Genomic DNA, 24,673 nt, shown 5'->3' with positions numbered 1-24,673 from the left:
ATTTATTAGCTGGAATACTTCTGTAAGGAGAATCTTCTCATTAGCTTTTTGCTAACCCTGAGGCACCGTTCTTATAAGGAAGGCAGGACAAATGATTCTTTTCCTTCACCAGTTTTCAAAAATAATAAGTTCATCACCTAGTATTCTTCAAAAGCAATTACCAGGTATTTTTAAAGTAGTTATAAACATATGAATTTGCACATATAAAATGTGGTTTAACCCATTGTGGTTGCTCAAAGTGCCCTCATTTTTGGCCAACAGAAACCTATTCAAGTTGGCTCCTGAGTCCTTTTGACATGACCCCAATAATAATTGATAGCCTCCTTGCTTTCTGGTATAACAAGTTGTTCCAAGCATACTTCCCAGACTTCTCCCCCAAAGAGCTGGTTCCTTTTAGTGGGAAATGGTATCTAAAGACCACAATCTATACTTAGGGTTAGATTATCCTCTTTTTAAAATTCTAATTTATATAATATATTAACACTGCAGTAGAGAGAGAAAATTTATGAATGACAAAGAAACTCATATACCCAATACAGAAAGTTTAGAGACTTTCTATTTCTATTTCTATTTCTATTTCTATTTCTATTTCTATTTCTATTTCTATTTAATGTATAGACCTGGGAAATGTGCTTGAATTCTGATCCTGAGCTCTCTTCCTTTCTGGCAGTTTGGCCTGGGTCAAGTTCTTTTTTCTCTCTCAACGTCAGTTTCTTCAAGTGTGAAATGAACAACATAGTCCTAGCCACTTCAGAGGATATTGTGATGACCAAATGAGATAGGTGGTAGATAGGGATAGAGAGTAGGTAGATGATAGGTTAATACATACATACATACATACATACATACATACATACCTTGGCCTCACTCAACGAATGGGAGCTATTCATCGACTAAGACCAATATGGACAGAACTCCACTCTTGTGGAAGGTACCATGCCTGCCCTCAAGGATCTTGAAGACCAGAGGACAAGAAAAGCACCACTCATGGGAAGCTCATGCAGCATCCATTCTCCCAAGAACTTAAGAGCAATATGAAGGGTGATTTTTTTGGAAGTTTAGAGGAGAGCTCCCTGGCACCTGGAGAGGTCAGGAAGTCTCTATGAGAAAGATGAGGTTTTAGCTGGGCCCTGGTGGCTCATCCGAGGAGGTAGAAGTGGGATATGAGGTGGCAGGGAGATCATGCTGGGTAGGGGGGATGGCCAGGTGCAGAAAAAATAGGAGGCATCAAAATAGCAATAGGAGGAGAAGCTACTGGAAGAAACAGTCCCAGGAAGGAATGAGTGTCCCATGGTCCCAACCCTACACATAGGTGAGCATTAGGAAACAGGACCCGTTGGCTTTCAGAGCACACTGTGTCTCTCAGTAGTGGAGGGATGCCATACTGCACCTGAGAGGAAGGAAGCCATGACGGCTTGCCCAGAAGGGCTCTTGGTGGTTGGTCTGTAGAAGGACAAAGCAGCCCAGGTGCTAGACAACTACAGTGCAACCTAGAATCATGTAGTCTGCTCTGGAGTGTGGCAGAATCCCCCACCAGGAAGGAGATGCTGCAGGAAAATAGAGACTTTCAAAATGGCTTTGATGACCCAAGCTCCAGGAACGCCAAGACCAGGCTGGCAGCAGCAAAGCAACGCCAGGAACAACTAAAATGGTGTTTGGCCTCTAAAACCCTTGGCAGGAGTCTAGCTCCCATCTGGCTGGGCCACGTCAGGAGCTCACAGTGTCACGATTACATGCCAGACACTGGGTTAAGCACTTAACACACACTCTCCCGTTTAGTCCACGTGGTCAGCCTCTAAGATAAAGTGTTCCATTTAACAGATGAAAACACTGAGAGTACCAGAAGTCCAGCCATTTATCGCGAGATCAATACAAGCTGAAGGTGGGATTCAAACTCAAGTCTGCCTCTAAAACCCTTTCTCCTACTCTCTTCACTTTCCACTCTTACTGACTGTCCCTTAAAATGATGACCAGATTCATGTAGGTACAGAATCTATGGTCGAACATGGTAGAAGCTGCTGGCACCTTCCACATTTTTTACATACGTGAACTCCTTTAGTTCTCCTTATGAGAAACTATTCTATTAGTCTTATTTTGGAAATTGAGGCCCAGAGAGGTTAAATAACCTACCTCAGGTCACACAGTAAGGGCAGTGCCAGGATTCAAACCCAGGCGGTCTGGGTCCAGAGCTGGCATGCTTGATCTTGCGCCATACTCTGCCTCCCAGTGGGTGCCCACATGGACCGGGTCTCTTTTCCATCCCTCGTTTCCTTTCCGATGCAGTCATGTGCCCGTCCGGGAAGCACGGCGGGGGAGGGGGCCGGAAGGCCGGAAGACCCGGGGCACCAGGTGTCAGAGGTGGCAGGTGGCAGCGCGACGCTAAGGACATCTGTTTCCTCGCAGTGGAAGCTCCGATACCCATGTGAGGTGACTTCCATTCCTTTTGGAGCTGAGTTTTGGGAATCTGAGCCATCTGAATTTTAGGGCTAACAGCGCACATACCAGGGAGGGAGCCCATCCAGCTACTCTGGTGTCAGAATTGTCTTTTTTTTTTTTTTTATTAAAAATTCTTCGCAGGAGGTTTTATAGGGAGAACGCAAGCAGGTGGTGTGAGGAGTGGGGGGAAAAATCTTCTTTGTCCCTTGGGGACTAAGAGCAATGCCTGTTCTACTGAGATTTGTAGTCCAATTTATCTTCCTTAAATGACCACATAGGAAAATGATTACAGCAGCGAAGCAACATTAGGAATGTGAAATGGGTAAATAAAACGTTGGTGAGCGCTCTTGGCTGCTGGACCCACTTGAAAAATGGAGATCTAAGGAGCACACAAACCGAACTAGGAGGAGCCTTTAGAAGGAAGGCAACGGAACAAATGTCAAATGTTTATCTGGACAAAGAGAGAAACTGATGTGCACAAGCCCTCGGGCCCTTGCAGGGCTCTTTCTTCTTGAGCAAGGCTGAGCATTTCCACAGGTCATTTCCCTGCAGTGGTTACGGCCGTTTCTAGTAATGAGGGCGCTTCTCGGACTGTTCCTCATGGAAGGGGCCTTGGAGGTCATGCTTTATAGTCTGACCACTTCCCTCTGCAAATGAGGAGCCAGGCCCAGAGAGATGAAGTGACACAGCCTGATATTTGATGTGCATTTTCTTGCGGGATGTTTACAAAAATCAAATCATCCATCAGGTTGGAAAGCAGGCGAACGCCGCAGCAACCGCTGACATCCGTGAACCCTACTACGTTCCAGATCCCGGCGAGCCTTCTGCCAACGTGATGTCATCCCGTCTGCACAACAACCCGCTGAGACTGGTAGCCCAGCCCGTATTTTCATAGGACATGGAGGCCTGGAGAGATTAAGTGTCTTGACCAAGGTCACATTGCCGGGAAGTCTCGGAGCCACATCTCAACCCAGCCCCGGCTCCAAATCTCATGTTCCTTCTTTACTGCCTTCTGACAAGAATAGGGAAATAGTAAAATAAACCAGGACGTATCTCCTGGGATATTATTTCACAATTAAAAATCATTATGAACTTTATGTAGTAACATGATAAATGCTCATTATATGGTATTTTGTGAAAACTGTAATACTCCGTGTAAAAATATGCAGAAGAAAAATGGAAATAGAATGTTTAAATACTAACAGTGGCTGAATAGTATAAGCTTCTTTTCTTTCTGCTTTTTACCCATTTTAATTTAATGTAATGTGCTATAAGTCTTTTGCAACAGAAGAACGAATATAACCATTTTTCTTAAAGAACTAGTAGTATACTCTTAGAATCAATAAGGAAAAGGCGAAAATGAATAGTCATACATTTTTCTTTCCTTGGTGATAAAAGCTAAGAAGTAATTGATTTGCAGCTTGAGATAGGAGACCATTATATAAAGTCCATACATAACATGATTCTCCTTCCACATTTCATCAGATGCAACAAAAACTAAAATTCAAAGAACTTAAAAACTGAAGCTACCCTATTTTTATGGCTTACGTAGCCGAGTCTATTAATAAAACGAGATGATAACCTTCCTGTGTTTACCAGGCTGGTGACTAATCATTCTTTCCTTCATCTGTAACTGAGCTCCAGCCAACATCAAGGCTCATGGACACATTGGGATAGAAGATTCCTGCCCGTCCACTCTTTCCTTCCACACGTGGAAGGTTGGGCACAAAGAGGTCAAGTCATTTGCTCAAGGTCTTGTGAGTCTTCCTATTTAAATCCTGAAGATAAACTCCAAGCCCCTCGAAGCATGGCCCTTTTGTTTCAGCGCCAATCCCAACGGCCAGTGCAGAACCCTTCCTTCAGCGGATGAGTTAAAGCTTCAGTGAGGGCACAGGGTGAAAAGCCCAGTTGAATAAACATGGGCATGAGCAGTAGCTCAATTCCCTGGGCACTACGCGAAAGGCTTTACAGGGGCAATTTAGCCCCTCGGGTAAGCCTGTGGTACAGGTAATAGCCTCAATCTTATTTTTATGCTGAGACATAAGAGGCTGAGAGGACTGAGTCTCATGCCTCAAACGTTTAGCCAGCTGGCAACTGGACCAGGGTGTTAGCCTGAACGGTAGGACTTCAGAGCCAGTCCTCTCCCCTCCTGCGTCTTAGCACTGGAGGGGCTCACAGCCCCAACTCGCCCACAGGCGGGATGTTATTCCCGGAGAGTTAAGAAACTTGCCTGAGGTAAGAAGGGGAATTCGACTGAAAGCCAGATGTCTGTAATCCTGAAACATGGCCAAGGCCATTTTGTAGCAATCCAGTAGGCTTGATTGACCACCTCAGAAAAGCAATCAATCAGCCCCTCCGTCCTCCCACCCAAGTGTGCCTCTTGGTCACCTTGGCCCCCTGCCCTTACTCAGCATGGCTCCCCATTTTTAATAGAAACCATGATCAAATGTAAGCTTGGCAACTCATTCAATATTCATTCAACAAACACATAGCAGGTTTCAGGCCTTTGCAAGGCATGAGGTGAGGAGGGGGTATAAAGTTCTTCTCCAGTGTGGTACATGACCTCAAGAACCTTCCAGTACACCAGCAGTCTTATCTTACCAGACAGACGTGGAGGACCCCGAGAGGCGATGCTCGTTGCTGCTACTCTTTAATAGTGAGCGATGCATGCTCCTATGTTTGCCAGAGGAATTACAAAAACATTTATATATCCTAATACCCATCAAGGCATGCCTGAAGCTCACTGCACTGAATGGCCCGAGTTCCAGTTCCTCTGTTAAAATTAAGTGGCCCTGGCTGAATTCAGGGTACACTGTGTTAACCAGCCAATGAGCAGAGCCAGGAAAATCGGTATCTAAAGAAAGGAGAAGAAAGAAATGAGCAGACATTTAAGGTGAGCCCCTGAAAAGCACATACTTGGAAAGCAATTGCACAGGAATGGGCTTTGGAGCCAGTCACATCTGATTCAGAATCTTGGCTCCAAACAATCACAGGCTGTGTGACGTTGGTAAGTCCTGTAGTTATTCTCAGGTTCCGTTTCAAAATCACTGAGCAATGTACTAATACCCACCTTGCAGGGTTATGAGATTCATGATAATGGGTGCAAAATGTCTAGCGCAGAGTCTGCCATCTGCATTGCCCAATGTGTGCTAACTGCCATTATTATTTATAATCACTGGGGATTTCCACTAACCCTTGGCTTGCCTCAGTTGTAAATTACGTTGAGGATTTCCGAAAGTGAGGAAAAATGTCTTAAAGCAAAATTCGACAATCAGCGAGCAACATTTACTGAGTATCTGCTCTGGACTTCAGTGGGGGTGGGGAAGCAGGGAGTACTGCTTGCTTTTTCCGTGACAGTGAGAAAATAAAAACTCAAATTAAAATGAAAACTGAACTAAGAAAGCTTATTTTCAAAACACTAGGCTAAGCCTCTGTGGAGAGAGAAAATGAACTCACCGATTTGTTTCAGCTCCAAAGGCAAACTATAAATGAACATGGATATCCAGTTTTGACCAGGGTTGATCATCTAAGTATGCTCTAGGGCCACGTGGAGTCATTCTGCTAATACAAGCTGCTATAACAAATAAACCCCCGAAGAAGATATTTCTTCCCTATTCCCGTGAAGTCCAACAAACTGGGGTTGGGAGGGATGTGAAAGGGGTGCTTCCAAACTCCAGCTGGCTGAGCCTCTACCATCTTCAACATGAGGCTCCCAAGTCTGCCCTGGCATCGACATCCAGCCTACAGATGGGGGAAGCAGGAAGGCACACCTCTCACCTCTGTCTCCACACTCCATTGGCTAAAATTCAATCACACAGTCATACCTAATGGCAAAGGAGTCTAGGAAAACAATCTCTCTGTTTGTTCAGTAGGAACTGGAAATGGGTTTTCAGAATAGCAATCGGTTTCTGCTACACAGGGCACCTGCAAACACCAGGGATTCCATGTTTGGGAAATCTAAGACCCATCCTTTCTTGTTTTCATTCTTGCAACTCAACCCAAGTATTTAGTCCTTCAGTCCCAGTTTCATAGTACTACAGGCAAATTGGATACAGCACAGGGACAAAATAGGAGAATAAAATGGAGGGTGGTAGATAATAAAGACTCTAAAAGGGAAAAGTCAAGTGAAATTTACACTAAGAAGGAAAAAATCAACATTCACCCTCTCGGCTTATACAAGACTCTGAAGGTGAAGCCTCTAAGAAACCCAGGCGGCGTTCACGGAGCTGCATCAGCAGATTTTGCTGTGTTTTGACAGAGTTAAATTTAAGCTAGAGCTTGAGTCTTTCTCAAAATGAGAGCATTTGATTGATTGTATATGATTCCTGGATATTGTAACTCAAGCCTACACCTCCAAATAATACCATCTGTAATGATCACACCTTGTTCTGGAGAGTTGGTTCTTGGAGCTTCCAGACCTTAGAGAAATGGTTTCCTTTATTGGCATGTCTAAAACAAGTACGTACTACTCATGTAGGTCCACCTCTGGATCACTGTCTATTCTCCTGGACTCCATGGGGCTCTGGCTCAGGCCACAAGGAGCTCAGGCTGAGACTTCCCATCTCATCTTCCACACACTTCCACCTTCTTGCAAAAACTCTGCTTTGGAGCTCATATCATCTCAGCTTCAATTTTTTTTTTTATCATGACCCACAATAATAAATACATTTTATATTTTGACCCAGTACACACACACACACACACTTTAAACAAAAGTTTCTTGAAACATTCTTATCATTAAGAACAGTGCATTCTGATAATTTCTGTTTAATTCTATTTCAACCCATTAAAAAAAATGCTCCTCAGGACCACTAAATTGTTTAGACAAACCATCTTCCATAGATTGTCATGTGTGCAATCTACTAGCCTACAGTCATTGGCCTACATTAGCAGAATTATTTTTGAGGCCAGTGAACTTCATCTCTGCTCCACTTTTCCCATATTCTCCTAAAACCACACCCTTGGCTTTTCCTCTTGTCACCTTTCAAGTCTGTAACTCCTGTATTTGCTTGGACCTAAGTCTCTTCTTCTTCTATCCCCCTATCCTGTTACACCCACTTTACCTACACGTCAAGCTTAATCAGGAGTTTTAGACCCTGACTCTTCCATTGACTTTTTTTTTTTTTTAAGATTGTATTTATTTATTTGACACAGAGAGAGAGACAGCCAGCGAGAGAGGGAACACAAGCAGGGGAGAGTGGGAGAGGAAGAAGCAGACTCCCAGTGGAGGAGCCCGATGTGGGGCTCAATCCCAGGACTCTGGGATCACTCCCTGAGCCGAAGGGAGACGCTTAATGACTGAGCCACCCAGGCGCCCCCCATTGACTCTTCTTTATCAGAATCTTCCTGGTCTTGCATCTTCTACACAGACTCCATGACTACAATCTCCTTATCTGTCTACCAGTCCACCACTTGGCATGAGATATTTTGGTTCTGTCCTCCTGATAACCAACCCTGCAGCTTGGTCATCAGCCCAATGGGCATGGCCAAGAAAGTGTAGACATTAAAGGGTCTGGGCCAGGCCCATCAACTGGGATTGGTGTCTACACTGAATCATGACTGCTTATTTATTCTTTAGCCCACTGTAATCCTTCCACTTCTAATCCCTCTGCACTGTTATAAAGACTGAGAAATGCAAATCATACTCTTTGGGCCTTATTTTACTCTCTCTGCAGTATCTGAGACTATCAACCTTCCAAATCTCTCCACATTGCTTTGATGGCTTCCACTTTCCTAGTTTTTTGCATCCTCTCTTGCCACTCCTTTAAGCTTCTTCATAAATTCTTTCTTTTCTCTCTACCCCTTAACTGCTGATGTCTTCAAGTTCCTCCCTCTTCCATCACATTCTACAACATTCCAGGGCAAAGCCATCCATGCCCATGGTTTCCACTGCCATCTGCATGATGATGATTCTCACCAATATATCCTAAATCCTCAGCCCTTTGCAGCTTCATATCCAATGCCTACTGCATCCCTTCACCTGGGTGTCTCACAGAGCCTTTCAAACTCAACATGTCCTAAACTGAAGTTGGATCTTTCTCCCTACTTAGTGTTCTTCAATGGTTTTCCATTGTACTTAGAAAAAAAATCCATAATTATTACCATGGCCTTCCAGTTCTAAATGGTCTAATAACCTCTAGATTCCTGGTCCACCACATCATCTAGACTTTTCTCATGACTCATTCCACTCAAGCCAAACTTGAAGTTCCTCCAATAAATCAAGGATGCATTTATCACAGAGCATTTGTCCTGGCTACTCCCTCTGCCTGAAATGCTATTGCCCCAGATCTGATCGCCACAAAGCTCTCTTCCTCATCTTACTCAGGTTTCTACTGAAATACCAACTGCTCACAGCCTGTCAAAATAACATCCTTATCACTCTCTATCCCCTTATTCTCATTATTTTGCTTCAAAGCAATTACCACCGCATTACACAAAAGTGTTTATTGTCTGTTTACTCTGTTCACTAGAATGTAAGTTTCTTTATTTAGCTGAATCCCCAGCACCTAGTACTTGAGACAAAGAACTCAGTATATAATTGATGAATGAATGATTAATTTATCTCCTTCCCCTCTTGTATGCCTTGCCCCTAAACTGTGCTTTCTCTAGAATTCTAGGTAAAAAGTGTGTGATTTTCCCAATCATAGCCCAAGCCAGAAGCTTGGCCTTTGGCTTCATCCCCTATCTCTTCTCTCTACCCACATCCCATCATTCATACTTCTTAGTGTATCTTTCTAAGTCTCTTTCCTATTGCATTTGATTTCTCCATCCTCACTGCCATGACCTTGTTTACAGTGTCATGGATCCCATTGTAAATTTGATAAAAGCTATGGGTTGTCTTCTCAGGAAAATATACATGGAAACACCATATTTTTCATAAAAGGGTCTCTAGAGTTTCCAAAGACCAGTGTGAATTTCCCTCCCCAGGTGCCACTATGTCCAAGAATAAAAGTCTCTGGCTCAAAGATTCCTTATTTCTCAGCTGAATAACTGTGAAGTCTGCTAGGCTCTGAATGTTTTTGCTCCACCCCCACCAGAAAATGCCTATGTTGAAATCCCACCTACCAAAGTGACTGTATTATAAGGTAAGTTTTGGGTAATGACTAGGTCATAAGAGCAGAGCCCACATGAATGGGATTAGTGACTTATGAAAGAGATTCTGGAAAGCCAGCTCACCTCTTTCTCCATGCGAGGTTACATGGAGAAGACAGTGATCAATGAGGGAGCAAGCTTTCATCAGACACCAAATCTGCTGGCACCTTGATCTTAGACATCCTGGTCTCCAGACCTGTGAGAAATAAACATTTGTTATTTATGATGTTCCATTATAGCAGCCCGAATGGACTGAAACAATCTCCTCTGACAGGTCTCCCCACCATCAATTATACCCTTCTTTTGATCCACTCTCCACAAGAGCCGCCTAAGTAATCTTTTAACAGTGTAGGTTTGTCCATGGCCTCTTATGTGTTCCCTGGAACACCTGTTGATGGTCCTCCATCACCTTAAGAACAAACTCCTCTATGTGGGTACCTCTGTGGTGCTGCTTATTTCTCCAGCCTTAGCCCTTTAGTGTTCCATACACACACTCAGCTGAGCTATTCTGAAAAACTCCTCTCTCACACCTCTGTGCTTTTGACCATGAAGTTTCTTTGTCCTACCTGCCCCTCACTTTCCATCTACTTAGCTACCTGCCACTAATCTTCCCCAAACAGCTCAAAGATTATCATGAAAGTGTTCCCTAATCTCCTGGGACTGAACTAGGGGCTCTTTCTTCATATCAGACTATATTGTGATCATTATCTTGTCCATTTTTCCCTGGTGCATCATGGAGAACAGGGGCTGTTTTGTGAATCTCTGGCACATAGTAGGTGTTCAATAAAATTATGTTGAAGGGATGGAATGATCGGTAAAAAGAGAGAGAGGTGGAAGCAGCATGTTTTGGATTCATATAAATGGGGCAGGTGTAGCCAACACAGCTTTGAAAATAGGAAAATCCATATTTACAGAGGAGATAAAGCTGATAGCTCTTCCATTTACAAAAAGGATTCACCACAAGGGGCCTCTAAATAGCGGGTGCTTTAACCAGTCTATGTAAGTGTTTGTTTACAGATCATTAATCATTTTACAAAAAGGCCAAGAACTCAAATGCAGCCAATCGGAGCCTTTAGAACTGAATCATGAGGCTTCTGAAATTACTCTAATCGTTAACAGGAAGAAGGATTCTATGTTAAGCTATACAATTAACACGTAACTTTTCAGGAACAAGCCAGAGAGAGAGAGGGAGAGGAAGAGAGGGAGAGAAAGAGAAGAACCATAGTAACGGAAGCAACAATTTTGAAAAGTCTAACTGAAAGTCCCAAGAACCACCTTAAGCAAGAACATCTCCATTCTTTTGTGCTGTGGAGGGATGGGTGGGCACTCTAAAATGATTAGACATTGACAAACAGGACTTCACATGGTCAGTAAAGACAAAGTTCTCAATTTTTAGTGAAGACAAGGATACAGAGAGATATTGTATTGGCCATCAATGTACACCCCAGTCAAATGGATTTACTCTGGCACAAACCATAAAGTTCACTCATCTATTCACCAAATACCAACTGAGTATCAGTTGAGCACCTGGCACATGTCAGGCTATGTGAGATAAAATTCTGATCAAGATCTGGGCAATCCCTGGCTCTCATGCATTTTAAAGGGAGGACCAAGCAATCAATTAACAAGGTAATTTACTACAGTGAAAGTGGTAGCAAAGGAGTAAGAAGGTGATGTGACAGTGAGGGTGGGGATACAGGGGCTTCTCTAGACAGAGAAAGTAAATGAGGCCTCTCTGGGAGTGCATCATCTGGGCTGAACCTGATGGATGAGAAGGAGGCAGCCGTGGAAAGACCTGGAGAAAGGCACTCCTGGAAAAGAGACGGTCAACGTCCAAAGCCTTCAGATGGGAAACATATAACAGCCAAAGGCCCTTAAACCAAAAATAGGCCACTGTTACTGAGTTCACTGGAGGAGCCAGGCTTGTAAGAGGTAGAAGATGATGGTGGCATGGACCAGGGTGTGGTAGAGGCAGACAGGTGTGGACAGATTGCAGATTTAGCTGATATGGGGCATAGAACTGTTGCAAACGATGACAGGTGAGATGTCTTTAAGGTCCATTTCCACTCAAACATTCTGTGACTGTTAACTGGGAGCCATGGCAATCAAAGCGGAGCTTTCTGTTGAGGAAATCTGTATGGAATGAAAGCTGGGAAGAGCCATGCTTAGGTCACACTGTGATGATTACAGGCCCATGAGTTTGGGGTGAGAATTCTTATAAATCTATCACTTGAGAAACCCAGAAGAAATCCATTCTGTGCATTCTAAAAGTTCTGGTCCTGGAGCATCTTCTTTCTTTCCCTGAGCCATGAGCACTCTCTTGGGGATTCTCTATTTCAGGGAATGGCATTCATCCAGCCAACCAGAAGACAGAAAACCATCTTTGACAACTCTTGCAAACTGACTGAAGTCCGGTTGGTTGGTCACAATTACTCTGTACTGCGTAGCTAATGGCAAATCTCAAATGAGCGAGGAAAATAGGGCTGTAGGTCCCTTCCCCCAACAACCTCACAATCAGAGCATGTCTCGACCAGATTCTGCCTCACAGACGTTTATTAGCAGACAAGCTAAAAAATGGTCACACGACCAGGTGTGTAAGCTCAGTGGAGGACCAGCTTCCCACCATGTAGGCACTCAATAGCACCTTGCATGGAAAGCTCACCTTGAGGCAGATACAACTATACCCCATTGCAGGATTAAGTTAACCTAGGCTAGTGGTTCTCAACTGCAGCAGTTTTTGTCCCTCAGATTTTGCCTTCCAGGCAATTTATGGACATATTTTTGTCTTTCACAACTGGGGAGGCACTTCGAGCAGAGGCCAGGGATGGTGCTAAACATCCTAAAATGCATTTCATCAATCCCCAGGGTCTATATGTGCCCCTTCCTACATAAGTATATTTACTTATTTATACCTCTCCCTTCTACTACCCTAGTTTGGACTTTCAGCATTTCAGACAAAGCCTTCCTCCTACCTGCTTCCCAGCTCCCCTGTTTCCTCTGGTCCAATCTTCTACCCTGCTATCAGATTGATCTTCCCCAACGAGGACTGGTATCCTGTTTTTCTAAATTCTCCAGTGGCTTCTCCCAGCACAATAAACTAACTCTTTGCTCTCTTTCCTGCCTCTTCTATTGGGCATTTTGTTTTTGTTTTTTGGGTTTTTTTTTTTTTCATTTTTTCATTTTTATTTTATTTTTATTTTTTAATAATATTTTTTTATTTTATTATGTTAGTCACCATACAGTACATCCCTAGTTTTTGATGTAAAGTTCCATGATTCATCACTTGCATATAAACACCCAGTGCACCATGCAATACGTGCCCTCCTTAATACCCATCACCAGCCTATCCCATTTCCCCACCCCCCTCCCCTCTGAAGCTCTCAGTTTGTTTAAACAGTTGCTTTAGTATACCAAACTCTCCCAAAACTATATGCCTTTATACATGGTATTATGGCATACTATACATGCTATTTCTCTGCCTGGAAAGCCCTCCTGTCCCTCTTTCATACTCTCTTCCTCCTTTGTGGGCACCCAGAGCTTGAGCCTAAACTCAAATAGTGCCTCATCCTTTGACAACTCCAGGCCAATTCTGGGGTTCCTTTTTGACCTTGCCCTACTCTGTACAAACATGTTTTAAAGCAGATGTCCCAGTTGTCCTGTTGTACTGTGACTGCTTGCAAGTCTGCTGCCCTCCTGGACTCTAAATGCCTATATGACCAGCTTGTTGGGCCCAGCATGCTACAAAGTAGGCAGCAGTTAAATATTTGTTCAATAAATGATTACTTTCTATGCCCTGGGTTGTCTGGTTTTTGCTTTTTGTTTGTTTCCGTTTTTAACAGTTTTAAATTCTTCAAATTTTTAGAGGATAAAATGATACAAATGAGATACTGTGGTTTTCAAATTTTAGTGTGCCTAAGAATCATCTTGAAGACCTGTTTCAAATGCAAATTCCCAGGTCCCAAATGCCCAGGTAGTTTTTTTAATTAATTGACTTTAAAAACTGAGATATAATATATATATATATCATGAAAGTCATCCTTTAAAACTGTATAATTCAGCTATTTTGTATTATATTCACAAAGTTGTGCAACCATCACCACTATCTAATTCCAAAACAGTTTTATCACCCTAGAAATAAAACCGTACTTATTAGCCGTCACCCCCCATTTACCTCTCCCTCCAGCCCTTGGCAATCACTAAATACTTTCTGGTCTCTGTAGATTTGCCTAGTCTGAATATTTCCTATAAATAGAATCATCCAATATATGGTCTTTTGTTACTGGCTTCTTTCACTTAGCATAATGTTTTCACGGTTCATCCATACTGTAGCATGTATCTATGCTTTATTCGTTTTTATGGCTGAATACTATTTCATTGTACGGATAGACCACATTTTGTTTGTCCATTCACCAGCTGGTGGTCATGTGGACTGTTTACACTCTTTGGCTATTGTGAATAATGCTACTTTGGACACTTGTGTACAAGTTGTTGTATGGACATATGTTCCTAATTCTCATGGGTCATGAGTAAATGCCAAAATTGTTTTTCACAGCTGCTTAACCATTTTACATTCTCCATCAGCAATGTATGAGGGTTCCAATTTCCCCATAACTGCACCAACACTTGTTATTTTCCATCTTTCTTGTTATAGTTATCCTAGTGAGTGTGAAGTGATAGCTCTTTGTGGTTTTGATTTTCATTTCCCTAATGACTGGTGATGTTGAACGTATTTTCATGTGCTTATTTAACATTTATATATCTTCTTTGGAGAAAAAGTTTATTCAAGTGCTTTGCTCATTTTTTTAATTGGTTCTTTATATATTCTGGATATTAATCCCTATCAGATATATGATTGCAAATACTTTCTCTCATTCTATGTGTCATCTTTTAATTCTCTTGATAGTCTCTTGAGGTTTTGAGTTTTTAATTTGATGAGTCCAATCTACCTATTTTTCTTTTTCTTTTTTTTAAGATTTTATTTATTTATTCGACAGAGATAGAGACAGCCAGTGAGAGAGGGAACACAAGCAGGGGGAGTGGGAGAGGAAGAAGCAGGCTCATAGCAGAAGAGCCTGATGTGGGGCTTGATCCCATAACGCCGGGATCACGCCCTGAGCCGAAGGCAGACGCTTAACCGCTGTGCCACCCAGGCGCCCCACCAATCTACCTATTTTTCTTGTATTTCTTGAGCATTCAATGTCACAACTAATCCAAGATCACAATGCCTGTCCAAGGGCAGGAAAATGTATGCCTATGCTTTCTTCTTAGAGTTCCATTAGCTCTTACTTTTATTTTTTTTATTTTTATTTATTTTTAGATTTTATTTATTTATTCGACAGAGATAGAGACAGCCAGCGAGAGAGGGAACACAAGCAGGGGGAGTGGGAGAGGAAGGAGCAGGCTCGTAGTGGAGGAGCCTGATGTGGGGCTCGATCCCATAACGCCGGGATCACGCCCTGAGCCGAAGGCAGATGCTTAACCGCTGTGCCACCCAGGCGCCCCTAGCTCTTACTTTTAAATCATTAATCCATTTGAGTTAACTTTCAGATGTGGTGTGTGGTAAGGGTCCAACCTCATATAGGTGGACATCCAGTTGTCCCAGCACCATTTGTTAAAAAGGCTACTCTTTTCCCCATTAGATGATCTTGACATCCTTGTAGAAAATCAATTGATGATAAATGTAAAAGCTTGTTTTTGAACTCTCAGTTATATCCCTTTGAGATATATATATATATATATATATATATATATATATATATATACCCAAGCCACACACTCAGATGGCCAAGGAACCGTATTTGGAAAAACTTGGTCTAAATAACAGTTGCTATAAATAAGAGCTAATCCAAAAACAATAACTCCCAACCAGACTGAACATCAGAATCTTACAAGGGTTTCAAGAGAAAAAATCCTGGTCTCCAGGTGTCCCTCTCCCCCTGACTCCCTCTCCTCCGTTGGAGTTTTCTTTCAGCAGATGGCTATGACGCTCAGGGACTTCTGTTCTTAAAGAGCCATTCTCATGATCATCCAGAATTGGGAACTGTTGGTCCAGGCGATCATTTGAAGTTCTTCCCAATACATGGGGCCTATAATGTTAGGAAAAGAGAAAATATAAGGTAGAAGTTTGACACCAACATGTTAAATGATCATCTTGTGTGTACCTGTCCATCAGAAGGCATCTCTCTGATGAAAAAAACTTGAATATGATTTTATGAAAAATGACTGAAGTCAAAGGACCAGTTTACTCTAAGATGTCTAGATTGGAAAGAGATAATCCATATTTCAGTATTAATGCAGATGTGGGAACTTGCCCCCATGCCAGCACAGTGCCCTCCTTGGTGGTCCCATAGCCCCATGCTCTGTCAATGACATGTCTATCTTCCCCACTAATCTCTGGGTCTTCTTGAGCAGAAACAGGACTTTTTTTTCCACTTTTGGATTTCTAATGCCCATCACTGTGCCTAGAAAATTGCAGGTATTCAATGAAATGTCAAATTAAACTAAACATAGTTTCTATATTTAGTCAAATGCATAGATAAGGTCAAATAGTGGTTTTATGTAAAAATGCTAGGTATGTGATGCTTTGAAAACAAAACTGGAAGGGAATTAAGCAATGGTATTAAAAAGATTATTTTTTTAAAAACCAAGCAATTATTTTTGCACCATGTTTATCATCTTAGTCCTCACCCACCTGCCTACTGATGGTATTCCTCGGGGTCCCAGCGGGAAACAGATGGCTCACCAGAGCTGAATGGAGAAACTATTTCCAGGGAAATGGGCAGAATTCAGGGGACAACAAGGAATGAACTCCCTGGGACTAGCAACAGTGAGATGTCTTAACCATCTCCGGGCCTGAAGGGATGAGGGGACAGAGCAGAGTGGCCAGAACCTAGTGAGAGCTGGAAGCCAGACAGAGGGCCGCACAGCAGGACCTGCAGCCATTAGCATGAAACGGGCAGTAAAGGGCACAACACGCCTCGGAAGGCCAACCAGAGAATCTCCAGCATCCTCACCCATGAGGAACAGGAAGACATGGACATTCAACAAGAATCCATCAGGGAAAAAAGCAATGTAAAGGAACTGAGGTGCACAAATCAGTTAAGCTTCTTAGTCTGCAGCTCATCTGACCTTTTGGGAAGGTTGTGCTTTCATTAGTTCATTTATCAAATACTTGAGTCTTTTTATGTTGTAAGACACTGGTTTTGGCTATGGGGATATAAGGATGAATAAGACACATTTCCTTCCCTTAGGAAGTTTACATGGGGAGTGAGGGACACAGGCAGGTAATGACAATAGAATACAATGGTGCAATGATGGGTGCTTTAGTTGTTTCCTGGGGCTGCTGTAACTTGCCCTAACAAAGTATCACAAACTGGGTGGCTTAAACAACAGAAATGTATTGTCTCTCTCTTCTGGAGGCTGAAAGCATGAGGTAAGGTGTCAACAGGTTTGGTTCCTTCCGAGGCCTGTGAAGGAGAATCTGTTCCAGGCCTCTCCCTTAGCTTCTGATGGTTTGCTGGCAATCTTTGGCATCCCTTGGCTTGTAGAAGCATCATTCCAATCTCTACCTTCATTGTCACATAGTATTCTCCCTGTCTGTGTGTCTTTGTCCAAATTTCCCCTTTTCATAAGAACACTAGTCGATTGGTTATACTCTAGTATAACCTCATCTTAACTAAACACATCTGCAATGACCTTATTTACAAATAAGATTCCATTCTGAGGAACTGGTGGGTTAGGACTTCAACTATCCATTTGGGGCACAGAATTCCACTTGTAACAGTGAGGGTAGGCTCAGGGTATTATGGGAACACCTAAATATGGCTATGGAGGAGGAATGAAGAGAAGGCAACCTACTTGGTCTTAAGGAATGAGTAAGAGTCAGCCAAGTGAAGAGATGGGTGGGCTGAGGAGGGGGACAGGATGCATGAGGAAACCAGAGATAGTACCCGCAATTTGGTGCTGGAACAGAGAGCTCAAGGCTGCAGAGAAGGACCAGCCCCTCTAGACACAGAGGACCATTATGACCTGCAGAGTCCACACCAGAGAGAAGTGATGGAAGGGTTTTAAGCAGAAACTTGACAAGTCTAGCTTTGCCTTCCAAAGGGGTCACTCTGGCAGCTAGGTAGTAGATGGTAAGGGGTTGCAAACGGGCCAAATATCCAGGAGGCTGTGGTGTTGGGCCAGGTGAGAGAGTGGTAGTAGTGGTAGCAGGAGGAGAAGGGACAAGATTGAGGGATACTGGGGAGGGGTGCTTGGTGATTGCAGTGTCTGAGCATAGAGTAGTAGGATAGCAACAGTCACATCTCAGCAAGGTGAGGAAGAGGTGGTTTAACAGAAAAATTGACCCGATCGCACCTCTGGAAATACTGGACTAGTGGTGCCTGTGGGAGAGGCTAGGGGTAAAATCTTGGTTAGAAAGAGGGATTTGGGAGTTCTCTGCATATCCCATGAAAGAGAATCAGCTTCACCAGGGAGTGTGTGTGGCAGAGCAAGATGAGCCATGAGTCAGAACGGAATCCTGGAGAACACCCACGCACCTGTGGCAGGCAGAGGACAAGGAGGAGGCCTTTCCAGGGAACAGTGGAGAACAGAGAATGTAACATGTGGAGGCTAAGGAATCAGGACACTTCAAAGAAGGGTTATCCGTATTCTTAAATGCCTTGTGAAAGTTCTAGTAAGGAAATGACTGCAACTAGTCTTTTCAATTTGCTGTCAGGGAAGTTGTTGGCCACCCCAGTGACAGCACTGTTAGTATTGTGGTGGTGGGGAGGCAAACCAGAGGACAAAGAGCTGAGGATGAATGGTTGTGTTGACAGCAAGAAGTCTGAAGAGGGTGGACGAAGGGGAAGTTGCAAAGTGACTGGAAGAAGACATGGGGCGTGAAACTTGAGTATATTTAAAGGCTTAAAGTGAGATGGAAGAGATTTTATCAGAATGAAATGGGAGCTAACTATCAAAGTGTGTCAGTAGGCATCAAGGGAGAGAGTAAAGGGCACAGGAAGAGGGGCACACCTCTGAGATTGAAGGTGAAGATGGGTGTACATGTGGAGGTGTTTGTAGGGAGTGGGTGGAAGTAGCAGGAGAATGGGCCTGATGACCTTGAAGGTGGGAGGCAAGTTCATCTGCTGACTATGAGAGAATAAAGTTTGAGTGGGAGCCTTGGTGAGAGTGTTGGAAGACTCGGAGTGGTCACCTGGGAGCACAGAGGAGGGAGCTTTCTGAGCACAGGGAAAGGTGACAGGGGCAGCATGAGGGCCCGCAGAGGCTGGGACCATGAACCTATGGTGGTCCAGCTTCTACAGGAGGGTCGATTGCCCCAGGAGTGTTCAGTCTCAAAGGTAGAGCAGAGACAAGAATGGTGAGGGCTTCTGGACATCCAAGTCCGCATTTTCTTGGTCGGTGTTGAGGAGGGCTGAAGGATCTGGTGAGACCTGTGAGCCACCGGGTCCAAGTAGGAGCTAAAGGAAGAAAGGGCAGGAGAAGCCTGATGAATGGGGAGAAGACGGAGGCGTCAGTGGAAGTACGGATGCAAGAGACCTGGAAGGACACACAGATGTGATCAGAAGGAACGTACTTACCCTGCTGACGGTTTTACTGAGTGTGGCATATGAATGAACAGCAAACCCTCACAGGCACAAATCCATGCTCCCTTGTGCCAATTGCTCATGTAAAAGCACTGAAGCTGGATTAAAGGGGAAACCATATAAGATACATCTCAGTTACCTCGGTCAGGGTCCTTTAGACTGGGTCCCAGAGGGTGGTCACAAATTATTATTCTTGGGGTGGGGATTGTTTAGAAAATAAAAGAAGATACCATCTGATTTTTTTTTAAATCTTTATCAGAATCTGGTGAAGTATTTCAGCCCCTTTTCAAGACAGTGTCTTGTAATGCATACCAGTGTCTTTCCAAGAATAAGAACCCCTATGCTACAGAGAGAGTCTGTGGGTGAAGGGCAGTAAGGAGGGGGCGCTAATGGAGGCTCCAGCTGCATTTTTTGAGCTCTGTGAGTGACTGCTCAATGGCAGAGAACACCGCCGTTGACCAGATGCAGTCATCCCATGCCGGGTACATTGAGACCCGAGTTCTGATATGCAAAGAGAGCCTGGGACTCTTGTCAAATCACCAAACAGGATGTTGGCCATGCAGCAAATAAGCCTGCAAGCTGTTGACAGCCACATGTCAGGCTGCCAAAGCCGGGCCCCACCACACGATGGGCACTGCCCCAAAGGCTTGGCGGCCATCTGTATTCCAACACACACCATCAGCCGTGCTGCCCGCGCTCAGCCCCATGCACCAAGCAGTGCCCGTGCTTTGGGTCCGGAGACACTGTTGTTGTGGCGCACACAGACCCCTTTGTTCAGCAACACCACAGGCATGAATGGAGGCAGCTTCTTTTGGTTTTTCCCTCAAGGCCTGGAAAGAAAGGCCTCACAGTCAAGCTGCCTGACGGACCAGCTTTGGGAATGGAGGGGGCTCCTTGCTGAAAGCCAGTTAGTTGTAGCACGTCCAAAAATGGAGTTGAAGGGGCTTGGCCAGAATTATGGCAAAACCTCATTCAGGTGTCCCCGGGCCTGCGTGAGGCTGGCCGGGGGTCCTTGGCAGCCCCTGCTCATTAAATGTGTTGAGAAAGTGTCTCCAGCAGAGAAGGCTCAGTCCACACGGACGCGCTGGTGCAATCTTTTCAAATGACAAAGAGCCTCTTGCTTTGTGCGTGGAAAAAGCTGAAAAGCAGGATAGATTCAATATGGGGCATAGGACCAGTTGAGTAATCGCCATTCTCTCCTTCTGGGGCTGCTTCATCTGCCCCGAAGTGATCTTCTCTCCGCCGAAGGACACTAGGTGATATAGAGTAGAGCCGTTCTCTCTCGGCCTCCGCCCGCGCCGCCTGACCCAGGGATGCAGGAGGCAGCCAGTGGGGAAGACGGGTTCTTAGACCATCCTGACAGAGGTGAGACCTAGTTTCAGTTCACAGTGGAAAACCACTTTCTTTAAAAAAAAACCAAAAAACAAAAAACTTTGTGATCCTAAAGGAAAGATTGCCTTACTGTTGGCTCCAGAAAAGACTGTTGCATAAAGCTTTTGAGTAATTCCAGAAGCTCTCTGCATGGCAAACACTGTGTTTGGTGACATACAATTTCCCAGCAAGGTGGAAGGTTCCCGGGAGTCTCCTGAGTTGCTGGCATTGGGCACCTTTGGCACCCACAGGCCAACAGTGACACAACAGCAGTGGAGAGGAAGGTGGCAGCACCGGGTCCGCCAGGTGACAAGGGCTGTGTTCTTCCCCTGCCAGGGTCTGTGACGTCGCTTCCTCTGCCATGGGCTTTCCTCATGAAAGAGAGAAGTCATGCTCCCCCTGCTTGAGACCAGCACAGTGTATGACTCATTTTATGTCACTCCAACGCCTAGGGCAGCCCACAGGGGGGACTTAGCAGATATTTCATGGATGGAGAGATATTGGGGGTCAGGAAGACACGTTTCTTTGCATGTTAGCTCAGTCAGCTTTGTTTGGAGATGAGGCCAGGGCATGTGTGTCTTGAAAGGTTCCCAAATCTAGAAATCTGGGCATTCTGATACCACTGCTCCCAGCAACTCAGCAGGGCCCCCCAAGGAGAGGCCACTGCAGTGGAACTGAACCTAGACCAAGAGCACCTCCTGTCCAGCTCCAGGAGAGGTCTAGGACTTGGGGTATGAGCTGTAGGAATTAGGAAGCCATACCCTGGTTAATTTGACTCCTCTAGTTGTTCCCCCTGACTTCTAAGAAAATGCAAACTTCTCTAGGGATCTGGCCCACTCCTCCCTTACTAACCTTCATACCTTTCTCCTCCTTGCTTCCCACCTTATATATTCATTCAGCACACATGTATTCAAAGCATCCTGGGTGTTGGACTCTGTTGATTACTAGGGAGGTGAGATGATTCGGGCCCATCTCTGAGTTTACAGACCACTGGGAGAGGCAGAGATGCCGATACTCAGCACTCATCTTCAAGTCGCTGACACGTGGTCACATACGGGGCTACACCAGTGGGGCAGCTCACGGCAAAGAAACACCAGACCTTATTTTTGTATTTGGGGAATTTGGTGTAGTGGTACCATCCTATCATCTTGACTTGATATTTGCAGCTTATACTGTGTTTTCTGATTCATTGCCTCCTTTAGTCCTCACAATAATCCCGAGATCAGAGATTTAATCTGGTTTACAAATGAAGAAACTGAGGCACAAATGAAGTGGCTGTTCAGTCTCAGGACAAACAGAGGCTTTGAACTCAGGATGCCCGAGGGCAGCCCTGGCTCTTCCTACTCCACCAGGCTGCCTTCCCAGCGGGCCAGCAGCCCCTCTCCTTCAGTGGGGAACCTGGTCAATTCTTTTCAGGGGGATGAGAAGAGAACTCCAAAGCTAGAATGTAGCCCCCACTTTCTTTCTTTGGCCTCAGCTGCTTGTCTGTTTTTCAGTTTCCAAACTCTGAAAAAGAAATAAAAGTAGGGATAAGAGTGTTCTGTTGCTTCCTTAATGAACCCACCTGCTGGCTGTTGCCAGAAATTCCTTTAAAGAAGCACAAATCCCTTCATTCTGCAGGTATAAATAAAAAGCTTAAGATGCAAATGGCTTGAAGCTTTAACACACAGATATAAATAAGTTCCACTCAAGTCCAAATGATAATAGAATATTCTATCCTGCTTGTTCTGAGCTAGAAAGCAGAAATAAAAAAGCACCAGTATTCCCTAGGCTTTGTGGTATTTTTACATGTAAAAAGAATACATATAATGTTTTTGAGGATCTATTAGGTGCCAGGAACTGTGTTGGGTGCTAAAGATTTGATAGTAACCCAAACAGACATGGTACCTTCTTCCACGGCGCTGAGTGTGGAGAGAGAAATACAAAAATTGGGTGAATAAATAAGAGTGAGCTTGTGGAGTGCTGTGAAGGGGGACTAGAAGCCTTCCCAGGCAGAGGGAACAATGTATTCCAAGGCTCTGGGGCCAGCGTGGAGCATGTGGAAGGACCCAGGAGTGGAAAGAGAGGTGGAGAGCCCGGACGGGCAGGGAAGGGTGGCAGGCAGGTGTGAGAAAGGCCTTTGGTTAGGGGCCTTGGAACTCGAACTCAAACTTACAGGGCACTGAAGATCTTGAAGGGCATTGGGAAGACATTTAAGGCCTTCACGGCAGGAGGGATAAAAGGATTTGTATTTTTTAAAAATTTAATGGAATGGGTAGGAGCATAGTAAGAACAATGCCGTTGCAGTCATTCAGGGGAAGCTATGATGGAATAGTGGAGTTGGGGGGGTAGGTGATCCAGAGACGTTATAATCTTGGAGTCTTACAGAAAGAAACCGATGAGATTTGGCGATGGAATGTGGGGATAAAGAAGAGAAGCATGAAGGCTGACCCGCATTCCTGAGGTGAAGTTGAGACAGGTAGGTGACAGGGCCGCAGACTGACAGAAGGGCCTCCATGGAAGGAACAGGCCCTAGAGGGAAGAGGCTGACCTCAGTTTGTGGCATGTTGGGGTTTAAGTCCACGTGAGCATGGAGACACATGGCATGCAGGTGACATGTTTGCCTTTTAGTGGCTGAATTGCCTTCCCTGTCCCATGTGGCTGGACCACGCCAACACCCAGCCATTCTAGTCTGGTCCCTCCTTCTGTGTTCCCTGAATCCACAAAACACAACACCTAGAGACAGTGAAACAGAAAAACAGTCCTCATGCATTCAACGTTCCTCTCCGTACGGTCTTCACGTCCTGGTGGAAGAGCAGAGGGAGAAGCCAGTTTCTGCAATTCGCACGTTGGAGAGATTCTTCTTTACCAGATCCCTGCTGCAGAGCGGGTCACTGCCTCCCAGCAGCCCATTGCAGGCATGTGTGCCAAATGGAGCATTCCAGAGAGCCAAGAGCAGGAGGGGAAAGACCGCTTGCTCCGTCCCCATCTACCTTTGTGAGCCCTGCCTGTTAGCCGGGCTAATGGAATGATGGGCTGCTATTGACACAGCCCCATTTTCAAAAGGCAAATAAAATTAAACCACCATGAGAGAAGCAATGCAGATAAAAAGTCCATCTCAAGACTCCTTAAGCACTCTGCAGCTCATTTTTTTCTAAATCCTTTCATTGATTATATTGTCTTGAGAGAGAGAACAGAAGTCCTTCACAGCGGCTGAGCTGTGTCTGCCTTCTCTCTGAGCAAGTTTTTTCGTCAATGGACAGAAAAGAGCCTTTTCCAAGCTCCTCCCAGCCTGGAAAAAGCTTGTCAAACTGTTCTTTCTAAATCCCACCCCCATGAAGATTTCTGTGCTCCAGACCTGCCTGTTCCTAAAAAGCTTGGAACTTTGTATATAGACAAATAGCAGAATCCCCCTTTAGGATAAAAGAGGGTCTGTGAATGGGCTTTTACGAGCTAGTGAGGGACCCTCTGTCTGTCCTCCCCTGCCTCAGAGTGTCCCTTCCTCCCTCACATCCCTTCTTAAGTGAATAATAAATATAAAGGCCCCCATCAGAGATGTCTGAAGTACCTTTGAGGCGAAGTAAACAGGTGTGCCTTGACCTCACAATAAAATAAAATGGCTGTCCTGGTCCTGGTCCTCTAGAAAAGCAGAGACTGGGACAAAACAAGTGAGAGGTACAAGCCGGGTGGTGAAGGTCGAAGGGAGGTAAGGTATGAAGGTGAGAAGTGATTCCATAGAATGAGCTTCTACTCTGGCCGGTGCCAGCTGAGAAGAACAGCCAGGGGCTTAACAAAGATCTTTACTTGACACAAGCAACATCTCGGGAAAGAGTACAAGGAGAACACATCTCGTCCCTCAGAATGGTGCACAGGAGAGAGAAAGGAGAGAGAGTCATCTATAGGGCTCCCCACCTATCTCTCCCCTCCCATTTGTCAAGTATCACCTCAGAAGAAGCTACTCCCCCAAACTTCCAGATGATACCATTCAGACCCTTATCTCAGGAACCAAGTGCCATACCATCCATGGTGGTGTTTCAGTCAACTGCAAAAGTGGGGGGCATGGTGGAATATGTGGGGCACTAAGAGGAAAAGGGGGGTTGGAGGAAGAAATGGAGGCGGAGGGAAAGGAAAGGAGGGAGTGGTAGCAGCTTTAGCTAAGGGAGGCAGAGAAGGAACATGAGGCCTCTGTCCCAGTACAATGGGTACAG

Source organism: Ursus arctos, unplaced genomic scaffold (assembly GCF_023065955.2).
Source record: "Ursus arctos isolate Adak ecotype North America unplaced genomic scaffold, UrsArc2.0 scaffold_11, whole genome shotgun sequence".
NCBI classification, from domain to species: domain Eukaryota; kingdom Metazoa; phylum Chordata; class Mammalia; order Carnivora; family Ursidae; genus Ursus; species Ursus arctos.
The sequence above is the reverse complement of the archived record's forward strand: the minus strand, read 5'-3'. Positions refer to the sequence as shown.